We start from the raw sequence: 12047 nt of genomic DNA on the forward strand, positions 1-12047 counted from the left end.
TGAAAGGGTTAAACCTAGCCACAAGAAGCCCGGGGAGTGTGAATACTTAATGCTCTCGGCCAGCGTTATCGTGAGTCCTGACAGCTCGACCTTTAACTTGGCAGTTTCAGTACCGTAGCGGAGGTAAACAGAGCCTCGCTGGCCCTCTCATCCACACCGACAACTGCTCCCAAAATATTGCGTGGTGTGCCACAGGGGGAAGTTTATCTACGTGGCCAGTGCCAGAGGTGAATATATTAACCATAATGTTACGTTGTTGTGTACGAAAGGATATTTTGAAAGTAGAGGAGGTTTTATATATACGAGGTGCGTATTTCGTAGAGTATATACACTGTTGCACTGCATACGTTTCTGTATTAGGAAAACGGAAGAATATAGAAGACTTGATACCAACGAAGTGATGAGTCTCTCACGTATAGTCATTAAAGCACATTAGGTAGCTTTAAAAATAGGATAAACACAAAGGATAAAGGGATACATGAGTGAGAAAAGATGTGAGTGGAACCTGCATAGCATGGGTACCTAGTTTTATATTATCCATGGGTACCTAGTGTTATACTACCCATGGGTATAGCGAAACGACTAGTTTACTGTGCACCTCATCCTTGGGAGTGTAGCGCAAGAGTACATGAATTCAGAAAAGGCCTACGAACTAGGCCTCAAAAGGGTTAACAGGAACAAATTAGGATTTATATCTGCAAATACTGAGGCCAGATAAGTAAAATCCGGACACCAATAATATAGAGTAAAAATAGACTTCTCAGAGAATTTTGCATAGCCGAAAAAAATATGACCTGAGAACGTGTCTGGTGGGACTGAGAGAGAGGCAACACACTCTGTAAGAACCTTTAATAAAATTCTACATAAAGTCGATGGAAAATAGACACCTACAAGAAAGCACGAAATTTTCGCTTGCCTTGTTCGGCAAGAAGAACGTTGCTATTTAAGCCAATATCGCAAGTTTTACCTATTCAGCAGCACGCGCACACACACACACACACACACACACACACACACACACACACACACACACACACACACACACACACACACTCACAAGAAACGATCAAGAGGTATGTGAGGAGCTCAACACGAGATTTAAGGAAGTATTTACAGTAGAGACAGGAAGGACTCTGGGGGGGACAGACCAGATGGGGACACCAACAAGGAATACACCAACAAGTGTTGGACGACATACATACAGATGAGGAGGAGGTGAAGAAACTGCTAAGGGACATCGATACCTCAAAGGCAATGGGACCGGACAACATCTCTCCGTGGGTCCTTAGAGAGGGAGCAGATATGTTGTGCGTACCACTTACCACAATCTTCAACACATCCCTGGAAACTGGGCAACTACCTGAGGTATGGAAGACGGCAAATGTAGTTCCCATTTTCAAAAAAGGAGACAGAAAAGAGGCACTAAACTATAGACCTGTGTCATTGACGTGTATAGTATGCAAAATTATGGAGAAGATTGTCAGGAGGAGAGTAGTGGAGCACCTGGAACGGAACAGGAGTATAAATGCCAACCAGCACGGATTCACGGAAGGCAAATCCTGTGTCACAAACCTTCTGGAGTTTTATGATAAAATAAAAGAAGTAAGACAAGAGAGAGAGGGGTGGGTTGATTGCATCTTCTTGGACTGCAAGAAGGCCTTTGACACAGTTCCTCACAAGAGATTAGTGCAGAAGCTAGAGCATCAGGCGCATATAACAGGAAGGGCACTGCAATGGATCAGAGAATACCTGACAGGGAGGCAACAACGAGTCATGGTACGTAATGATGTATCACAGTGGGCACCTGTGACGAGCGGGGTCCCACAGGGGTCGGTCCTAGGACCAGTGCTATTTTTGGTATATGTGAACGACATGACGGAAGGGTTAGACTCAGAAGTGTCCCTGATTGCAGATGATATGAAGTTAATGAGGAGAATTAAATCTGATGAGGACAAGGCAGGACTTCAAAGAGACCTGGACAGACTGGACACCTGGTCCAGCAAATGGCTTCTCGAATTTAATCCTGCCAAATGCAAAGTCATGAAGATAGGGGAAGGGCACAGAAGACCACAGACAGAGTATAGGCTAGGTGGCCAAAGACTGCAAACCTCACTCAAGGAGAAAGATCTTGGGGTGAGTATAACACCGAGCATGTCTCCGGAAGCACACATCAATCAGATAACTGCTGCAGCATATGGGCGCCTGGCAAACCTGAGAACAGCATTCCGATACCTTAGTAAGGAATCATTCAAGACACTGTACACCGTGTATGTCAGGCCCATACTGGAGTATGCAGCACCTGTTTGGAACCCGCACTTGATAAAGCACGTCAAGAAACTAGAGAAAGTACAAAGGTTTGCAACAAGGTTAGTTCCAGAGCTAAGGGGAATGTCCTATGAAGAAAGATTAAGGGAAATCGGCCTGACGACACTGGAGGACAGGAGGGTCAGGGGAGACATGATAACGACATATAAAATACTGCGTGGAATAGACAAGGTGGACAAGGACAGGATGTTCCAGGGAGGGGACACAGAAACAAGAGGCCACAATTGGAAGTTGAAGACACAAATGAGTCAGAGAGATAGTAGGAAGTATTTCTTCAGTCATAGAGTTGTAAGGCAGTGGAATAGCCTAGAAAATGACGTAGTGGAGGCAGGAACCATACACAGTTTAAGACGAGGTTTGATAAAGCTCATGGAGCGGGGAGAGAGAGGGCCTAGTAGCAACCGGTGAAGAGGCGGGGCCAGGAGCTAGGACTCGACCCCTGCAACCACAAATAGGTGAGTACACACACACGCAAACGCGCGCGCACACACACACACACACACACACACACACACACACACACACACACACACACACACACGCACACACACACACACGCACACACACACACACACACACACATACAAACACACACACACACACACACACACACACACACACACACACACACACACACACATACAAACACACACACACAAACACACAAGGACAAACCCAAGAGGAAATTTGAATTTTTCAATTTGTTGTGAGCGGCACCAGTGTTTGCCACAATGCTGAAGGATGAAGGAGGAGGAGGAGGAGGCAGATGGTAGTGCCTCTCAGTGGTACTGCTTCCATCCTTCCTTGCCTCTACCATCCCTCCCATCCTCTACTACCCCTTCCCTCCCACTCTACCTCCCTCTCGCTTTTGTCCTCTGTAATTATCAAATTACAGAGTAGCAGCACACTGCTAATATATTAAATATTTTGGTAAATAATAAAACATATCTCTCTCCTGTCTCCTATCCCAGTTCAACTATCCCTAACTCTCTCTCTCTCTCTCTCTCTCTCTCTCTCTCTCTCTCTCTCTCTCTTTCTCTCTCACTCTCGAGGCTGAGTATAGTTCTTAAAGTTTAAATAAGAGAGGATGGGTCGTTGAGATGCAAGTTTTACTTGTTGCTAGAAGCTGCCTTAATCTCACCAGGCTTGTGTTGAAGTTGTGCTGGTGACAGCAGGTGCTGCTGGTGCTGCTGGTGGTGGCAGTGGTGGCAGCAGCTGCTGGTGGTGGTGGTGGTGACAGCAGGTGCTGGTGGTGCTGGTGACAGCAGGTGCTGCTGGTGCTGCTGGTGGTGGCAGTGGTGGCAGCAGGTGCTGGTGGTGGTGGTGACAGCAGGTGCTGCTGGTGCTGCTGGTGGTGGCAGTGGTGGCAGCAGCTGCTGGTGGTGGTGGTGACAGCAGGTGGTGGTGGTGGTGGTGACAGCAGGTGCTGCTGGTGGTGCTGGTGACAGCAGGTGGTGGCAGTGGTGACAGCAGCTGCTGGTGGTGCTGGTGACAGCAGGTGGTGGTGGTGGTGGTGACAGCAGGTGCTGCTGGTGGTGGCAGTGGTGGCAGCAGCTGCTGGTGGTGGTGGTGACAGCAGGTGCTGGTATTGGTGGTGACAGCAGGTGCTGGTGGTGCTGGTGACAGCAGGTGGTGGCAGTGGTGACAGCAGGTGGTGGCAGTGGTGACAGCAGGTGGTGGCAGTGGTGACAGCAGGTGCTGGTGGTGGTGGTGACAGCAGGTGCTGGTGGTGGTGGTGACAGCAGGTGGTGGCAGTGGTGACAGCAGGTGGTGGCAGTGGTGACAGCAGGTGGTGGCAGTGGTGACAGCAGGTGGTGGCAGTGGTGACAGCAGGTGCTGGTGGTGGTGGTGACAGCAGGTGGTGGCAGTGGTGACAGCAGGTGCTGGTGGTGGTGGTGACAGCAAGTGGTGGCAGTGGTGACAGCAGGTGCTGCTGGTGGTGGTGACAACAGGTGGTGGCAGTTGTGACAGCAGGTGGTGGCAGTGGTGACAGCAGGTGGTGGCAGTGGTGGCAGTGGTGGCAGCAGGTGCTGGTGGTGGTGGTGACAGCAGGTGGTGGCAGTGGTGGCAGCAGGTGCTGGTGGTGGTGGTGACAGCAGATGGTGGCAGTGGTGACAGCAGGTGCTGGTGGTGACAGTAGGTGGTGGCAGTGGTGACAGCAGGTGGTGGCAGTGGTGACAGCAGGTGGTGGCAGTGGTGACAGCAGGTGCTGGTGGCGGTGGTGACAGCAGGTGGTGGCAGTGGTGACAGCAGGTGCTGGTGGTGGTGGTGACAGCAGGTGGTGGCAGTGGTGACAGCAGGTGGTGGCAGTGGTGACAGCAGGTGCTGGTGGCGGTGGTGACAGCAGGTGGTGGCAGTGGTGACAGCAGGTGCTGGTGGCGGTGGTGACAGCAGGTGCTGGTGGCGGTGGTGACAGCAGGTGGTGGCAGTGGTGACAGCAGGTGGTGGCAGTGGTGACAGCAGGTGGTGGCAGTGGTGACAGCAGGTGCTGGTGGCGGTGGTGACAGCAGGTGGTGGCAGTGGTGACAGCAGGTGCTGGTGGCGGTGGTGACAGCAGGTGCTGGTGGCGGTGGTGACAGCAGGTGCTGGTGGCGGTGGTGACAGCAGGTGGTGGCAGTGGTGACAGCAGGTGGTGGCAGTGGTGACAGCAGGTGGTGGCAGTGGTGACAGCAGGTGCTGGTGGCGGTGGTGACAGCAGGTGGTGGCAGTGGTGACAGCAGGTGGTGGCAGTGGTGACAGCAGGTGGTGGCAGTGGTGACAGCAGGTGGTGGCAGTGGTGACAGCAGGTGGTGGCAGTGGTGACAGCAGGTGGTGGCAGTGGTGACAACAGGTGGTGGCAGTGGTGACAGCAGGTGGTGGCAGTGGTGACAGCAGGTGGTGGCAGTGGTGACAGCAGGTGGTGGCAGTGGTGACAGCAGGTGCTGGTGGCGGTGGTGACAGCAGGTGGTGGCAGTGGTGACAGCAGGTGGTGGTGGCGGTGGTGACAGCAGGTGCTGGTGGCGGTGGTGACAGCAGGTGCTGGTGGCGGTGGTGACAGCAGGTGGTGGCAGTGGTGACAGCAGGTGGTGGCAGTGGTGACAGCAGGTGGTGGCAGTGGTGACAGCAGGTGCTGGTGGCGGTGGTGACAGCAGGTGGTGGCAGTGGTGACAGCAGGTGGTGGCAGTGGTGACAGCAGGTGGTGGCAGTGGTGACAGCAGGTGGTGGCAGTGGTGACAGCAGGTGGTGGCAGTGGTGACAGCAGGTGGTGGCAGTGGTGACAACAGGTGGTGGCAGTGGTGACAGCAGGTGGTGGCAGTGGTGACAGCAGGTGGTGGCAGTGGTGACAGCAGGTGGTGGCAGTGGTGACAGCAGGTGGTGTCAGTAGGTAGTAGTGATTTTAGTGGTGATGGTTGTAGTGGCGGTGTCATAATTGCACCATTCTGCTTACAATCACCCCACCATTAACCACCATTTCTACCATCTACTCCTATCTACCTCCACATCATCTCCCCATCTATTTACCACGATAGATAACAATCTATTGCAATACACTCGATTAGAGATCCTTTCTCTCTTAAGTGCGAGTTTCTGGCAAATTCATTAGGATAGGTTAGGTAAAATTGGTCAGGAAACAGGACGAGTGTTTCCTGACGCGGGTCTTAGTCATGTGATGACCCGCTGCTGGAGCTTTTGGTCATCTGACCGAAGCCTTCCACTGGCTTACCAGTCCACCCCTTTAAAAATTAGAGATTAGTTCATGTATACATCCTAGTTTAGTATTGGTCAGGACATAGAGGAGACACTAGTCTATTGTTACGATCACTCGTTACTTTCTATATATCTTCGCACATTTTCCCTATACGATCACTTCCCAACTCGAACAGTTATGTTTGTGTATTTTTGTAAGTGCTTTTGTAAGTGTATTTTTGGGGGTCTGAAATGGACTAATCTAGTTTACAATATTCCTTATAGGAACAAATTCATTCGGTAACGGCACCCGAAAAGACTTCTGAAAAGAATTAATATCGTAAGTCGGGGGTCCCGAACAGACTTCTGAAATTAATTAATATCGTAAGTCGGGGGGTCCCGAACAGACTTCTGAAATGAATTAATATCGTAAGTCGGGGGTCCCGAACAGACTTCTGAAATGAATTAATATCATAAATCGGGGGTCCCGAACAGACTTCTGAAATGAATTAATATCGTAAGTCGGGGGTCCCGAACAGACTTCTGAAATGAATTAATATCGTAAGTCGGGGGTCCCGAACAGGCTTCTGAAATGAATTAATATCATAAGTCGGGGGTCCCGAACAGACTTCTGGAATGAATTAATATCCTAACTCGGGGGTCCCGAACAGACTTCTGGAATGAATTAATATCGTAAGTCGGGGGTCCCGCACAGACTTCTGAAATGAATTAATATCGTAAATCGGGGGTCCCGAACAGACTTCTGAAATGAATTAATATCGTAAATCGGGGGTCCCGAACAGACTTCTGAAATGAATTAATATCGTAAATCGGGGGTCCCGAACAGACTTCTGGAATGCATTAATATCGTAAGTCAGGGGGTCCACTGTATATATGTTAATTGTTCCCCCCCCCCCCCAAGGTCGGTCTTAGATCAGACTTCAAATTGGAAAAAAAAGGAATTACATTAATAAGAAATTGCTAAAAAAATCGAAAAAAATATATTGAAATGTATGCTAAATGTAGGTCCGAATTTGTTAGATTTTTCACGATATCTTACGTGTTTTTCGGTGAGAAATACGAGGTTAGTAATAGAGCCTTAATTTTTAATGGGGTGGACCGGTAAGCCAGTGGAAGGTCTCAGTCAGATGACCAAAAGCTCCAGCTGCGGGTCATTATATGACTGAGACCCGCGTCAGGAAACACTCGTCCTGTTTCCTGACAAACCTTACCAAACCTAACCTAGCAATAGTGCTAGAGTGCAAAATGTTTTCCACGCTTCCTTTTCACTCATGTGCATGAAACAGATATAATAATCACTTAAAATATTTCTTGCATCAGTTTTTTGAAGTTCACCTGACACAGTAAGTGTCAGGAGTCCAAGACTGCTCAACTGCCACCCAGCATACATAAGGGGGATTACCAATAGACCCCTGGCTGTCTTCAAAAGGGAACGGGACAAGCACTTAAAGTCAGTACCTGACCAGCCGGGCTGTGGTTCGTAAGTAGGATGGTGTGCGGCCAGCAGTAACAGCCTGGTTGATCAGGCCCTGATCCACTCTCCAGGTAGACCAGCCAAGTTTCTGACTGATCTCACTCTGCAGGTAAACCCCCAAGGGTCAGTGTGATGACAACCATAACTAACATTATTTCTCTCCCTCCTATCAACCACACTCAGTACCATCAACCACACTCAGTACCATCAACCACACTCAGTGCCATCAACCACACTCAGTATCATCAACCACGCTCCGTACCATCAACCACACTCCGTACCATCAACCACACTCCGTACCATCAACCACACTCCGTACCATCAACCACACTCCGTACCATCAACCACACTCAGTACCATCAACCACACTCCGTACCATCAACCACACTCAGTACCATCAACCACACTCCGTACCATCAACCACACTCAGTACCATCAACCACACTCAGTACCATCAACCACACTCAGTACCATCAACCACACTCAGTACCATCAACCACACTCAGTACCATCAACCACACTCAGTACCATCAACCACACTCAGTACCATCAACCACACTCAGTACCATCAACCACACTCAGTACCATCAACCACACTCAGTACCATCAACCACACTCAGTACCATCAACCACACTCAGTACCACCAACCACACTACCACAACTCTTCCCTTGATGCCACACTACCATCAACCACACTACCACTCTACAAGCCACACCCTCCTCCAATAATTAACACATAATGTGACTCAAATCTGCTTTCTAATTATATTAAATCGTCTTAGAAAGGGGCTTCGTCTTGCTGTAAGATCAAACACATTACTAACCTCAGATTATGTTAATTAACACGTCAGGTAAGCACCATGAAGTTACCTGAAGGGAGGGAGAGAGAGAGAGAGAGAGAGAGAGAGAGAGAGAGAGAGAGACATACAGACAGACAGAGACAGAGATAACACAAATAATGACAGTCATCAGAGAGGATGACGTTACTAGAAGTGATTGAATAATAATGAATGGAAGTCTCAACAATGAGTGATGAAGAAACATCACCTAGGGAAGGTGAGATGTAACAAGCAAGCAACCTCGCGATACTAATCTTTGTAACCAAAGCAACCATGATTATATATATATATATATATATATATATAAATTCCCCACGACTACAATAAAAACAAATGTTGGGAAGTGTTGAGAGTGGCCACAGCCTCAGGGTCAACTGCCACTCACTGCACTGTTTACTCTCTGATTCTCAAGTTCGTGTGAAGGTGAGAACTGAGAGTACAAGACACAGAGCTAACTTTAACTGGGACAATACTTAGCTCTGTCGCAATAAAGCCTGGCTCTGTACCTGTCTCCTTCCATTGCTATGCGCAATACGCTGCGGTATCCGGCAAGTAAGGCTGACACATGGTTGGTCACCGGCTCTGTGAAGAGCTAGTTCACTCTGCTCCCATGAAACAGCTCTAAATGTCAGCCTATAATAGGTCTTCAGGCTGCTGCTTAAAAGGAGACTGTAAGCAAACTCTCAGCCAGAAATACGTGAAAGACAGAAGACCAAGCTTAGGGAAAAGGTTGGACAACTGGGTGGGTGGGAATGACTGGTTTAGAGGAAGACATGCCTAGTTTGGGCCAGTAGGCCTGCTGCATTGTTCGTCCATTCTCATGTAATGACATACATTCAATGAGAAGTTCACTAATGAATATTCTTTTAATTTTATGCAACGACGAAGCCATTTGTCTCGTGACGAACTTTGTTTATGTCTAAGGAATGCATTGTAAAAAGTTGCTGTAAATCCCGTCATAAAAAGTCCTCAGTATTTCCAGGGAAGTGTAAATAAAGATGAGGTCATTCCAGTGATCTATGTCTATACAAAGGAAAACGTCTTCAAAACGCGTGGTTGTGAATATTTATCTGCTGTGAGGACCAGCCTACGCGTAGCTAAATTTACCATGTCTGAAGAGATGGGATATTCACTGATGGTGAGTACGGGAAGAAGTGCAGAGTTTGTGTGTCCACAGTCAGCAGGAGGGTTGATGACAGGTACAACACCTGTACAACCTTCAGAAAGACAACAAAACACATTTTAGATATATCTCTTCGACACCAGAGAAACCAACATTCTAGACGCTGCTCAACTTCTAACTTTTATAAGAGGCAAAGATTCCAATTTTGAAACTAATAATATGTGTAAAATACAGTGCAAGAAAGATACTGCCACTGCAGAAAATGTGCTTATAATTGCTAGTAACTCAGTCACTAGCAATTAACAAGAAATGGATGTTGAACTCCCCATGCAGTTCCACTGCATTATTCACCTTCAATATGATTCTCCTCTCCTGAAACTGTGTTGAGTCTCTCTCTTCTTCCTGATTCGCCGGTATTCCCTCGGTCCAGGTCTTTTCCAGATGGTGACCTGGCTTTGGCTCCTTGTCTTAGGTGTGTCTCAGACCTATGACTGCCACCGGAGGAGGTACAAGCACCTCCTTATCTTCCGGGACCAACTGTCCCTAGGCCTAGCGCCAGTCTCCGCCCTCACGGGGCTCGTAGGGGGATGCTAGGCCTCTGGTCTGCCATCTGAGTGTGGCCATATCACGCACTTAACAATAGTGTGGCCACATCACACACTTAACAATAGTGTGGCCACATCACATACTTAACAATAGTATGGCCACATAACACACTTAACAAGTAGTGTGGCTCTATTTAGTGTAGAAAAAATCACCACCACTAAAGAATGTAGACAAGTCTTGTGATTACACTGAGCTGACGTAGAACTGTGAGCAGCAAGAACCAACAGTCTGAGTGATCAGGTCATTACAAGGGTCCCAGGGGTGCTGATGCGAGGAACAATCGACAGGTAACGTGCAGGCAAAACAAGTCCCAAACCACGGTACGGGCGGGGATTGAACTTGCGGCAAGTGAACCGTAAAACTCCAGGCCAGTGCGTAAGCCAGCTGGCTACAATATGATTTATCCAATCATATTGTAGCCAGCTGGCTACAATGTGATTTATCCAACTAAGTATATTTATACACCATAGGAAGGTTAGCATAGGCCACTACTGTGGCCGCACTGGAGGGAGAGTCTTTAAAATCTTGTATTTATGGTCACAGTGGTGCCTTTGCTAAGCTTCCTACTTCATATAACTATACCTAGTGGTTAACGCGCTGGTCTGGAGTTTTAACGACTTACTCGCCGCGAGTTCAAACCCCACCCGTACCGAGGTTTTGTTTACAATCGTGTCATTACGATTTCGTGAATCATAAGTCGCAGTGAGGCGCTAACTTAGCATAACACGCATGTATCACACGCTAAGTTCTCATTTACTTATAAAGTTGAAACAGAATTTAAATATTACGCTCATTGGTGAATTATCATTACTTAAATTTTAGTTCATAATTATTTTTAATATAATTTATTATATATGTTATTTTAATATATAATTAATTTTGATGATTATTAAATTATTATATATTTATTATTGATTTTAATAATACAGTTTATAATTATTATATTTCGTGGATGTTTAATAAATAATAAGTGAATACAGTTAGTGCTAAGACAGGCTGGGTGGGATTAAGGTAATTAAAATTATGGTAATTATAATTAAAGTTCAGCAAGGGAAAATGAGTTTTTTGTGGCAATGTGACTAATTTATGTGACCGTTTCTGTGCTAAAATTTTTGCATATACTTGTATAGAATGTTAACTTGTATAGAATGTTAACAAGGGATGCCAAACAAACTCTGCAGGTCACTCGTTCTCTTTTGCTTGTAATATTTTTGTGTTGTACTGGCCCCCTGCATGGCAGGGGAAATTGCAGGACTGGAAGCTGCTCTGTACGTTTTCCATTTCTGTAGTTTCTTCTGCATTGAAGGGGGTCAGTAGAGCACATCAATATTCCAAGCAAGAGAGAGAGAGTGTGTGACTTGAAGAGCGCCACTGGCTTGGCATCCCTTGTTTTGAAAGTTCTAGTTATCCAGCCTATCGTATTACTTGTAATTGTCATAATGATATTGTTGTGCTCCATGAATGCGAGATCCTCTGACATTATCACTCACAGGTCTCTCACATTAGACTTGCACTTAACTGAGTGATTTAGGTTCCTCATGTTTTTCAATCTTGTTTTATTTCCTCAGTCTTTTTGTAATGTAGTAATTGAAATTTGTACCCGCTGATCATACTGTTATCAGTGGACCACTGGAAGACTTGGGTGATATCAACGTGGAGGCTGTGTGTGTCTTCAACAGATGGCTCTCTCATGCAGCGTCCAGTATCGTCTGGAAAGGATGATAGTGGTATGGTTTATGTTACTGCCAATGTGAGATGAAGGAATGTAAAACCGAAGTGCGGTGAGTAATGAGCTTTGGAGAACAGAACACTTCACTGTACAGGCCCCTTATTTTACTCTTATTACTCTTTGAGTTCTGTTTTAACTCTCCATCTGCCCACTTCCCCAGCTATTCCTTTAATACGCATTTTTTTCCAATGGTTTGGAACGATATCGTTCCAGACCATGGAGCTGAACTCTTCTCCAGGCCGAGGGACTGACCATCTCAGAAA

Source organism: Cherax quadricarinatus, chromosome 84, assembly GCF_038502225.1.
Source record: "Cherax quadricarinatus isolate ZL_2023a chromosome 84, ASM3850222v1, whole genome shotgun sequence".
NCBI classification, from domain to species: domain Eukaryota; kingdom Metazoa; phylum Arthropoda; class Malacostraca; order Decapoda; family Parastacidae; genus Cherax; species Cherax quadricarinatus.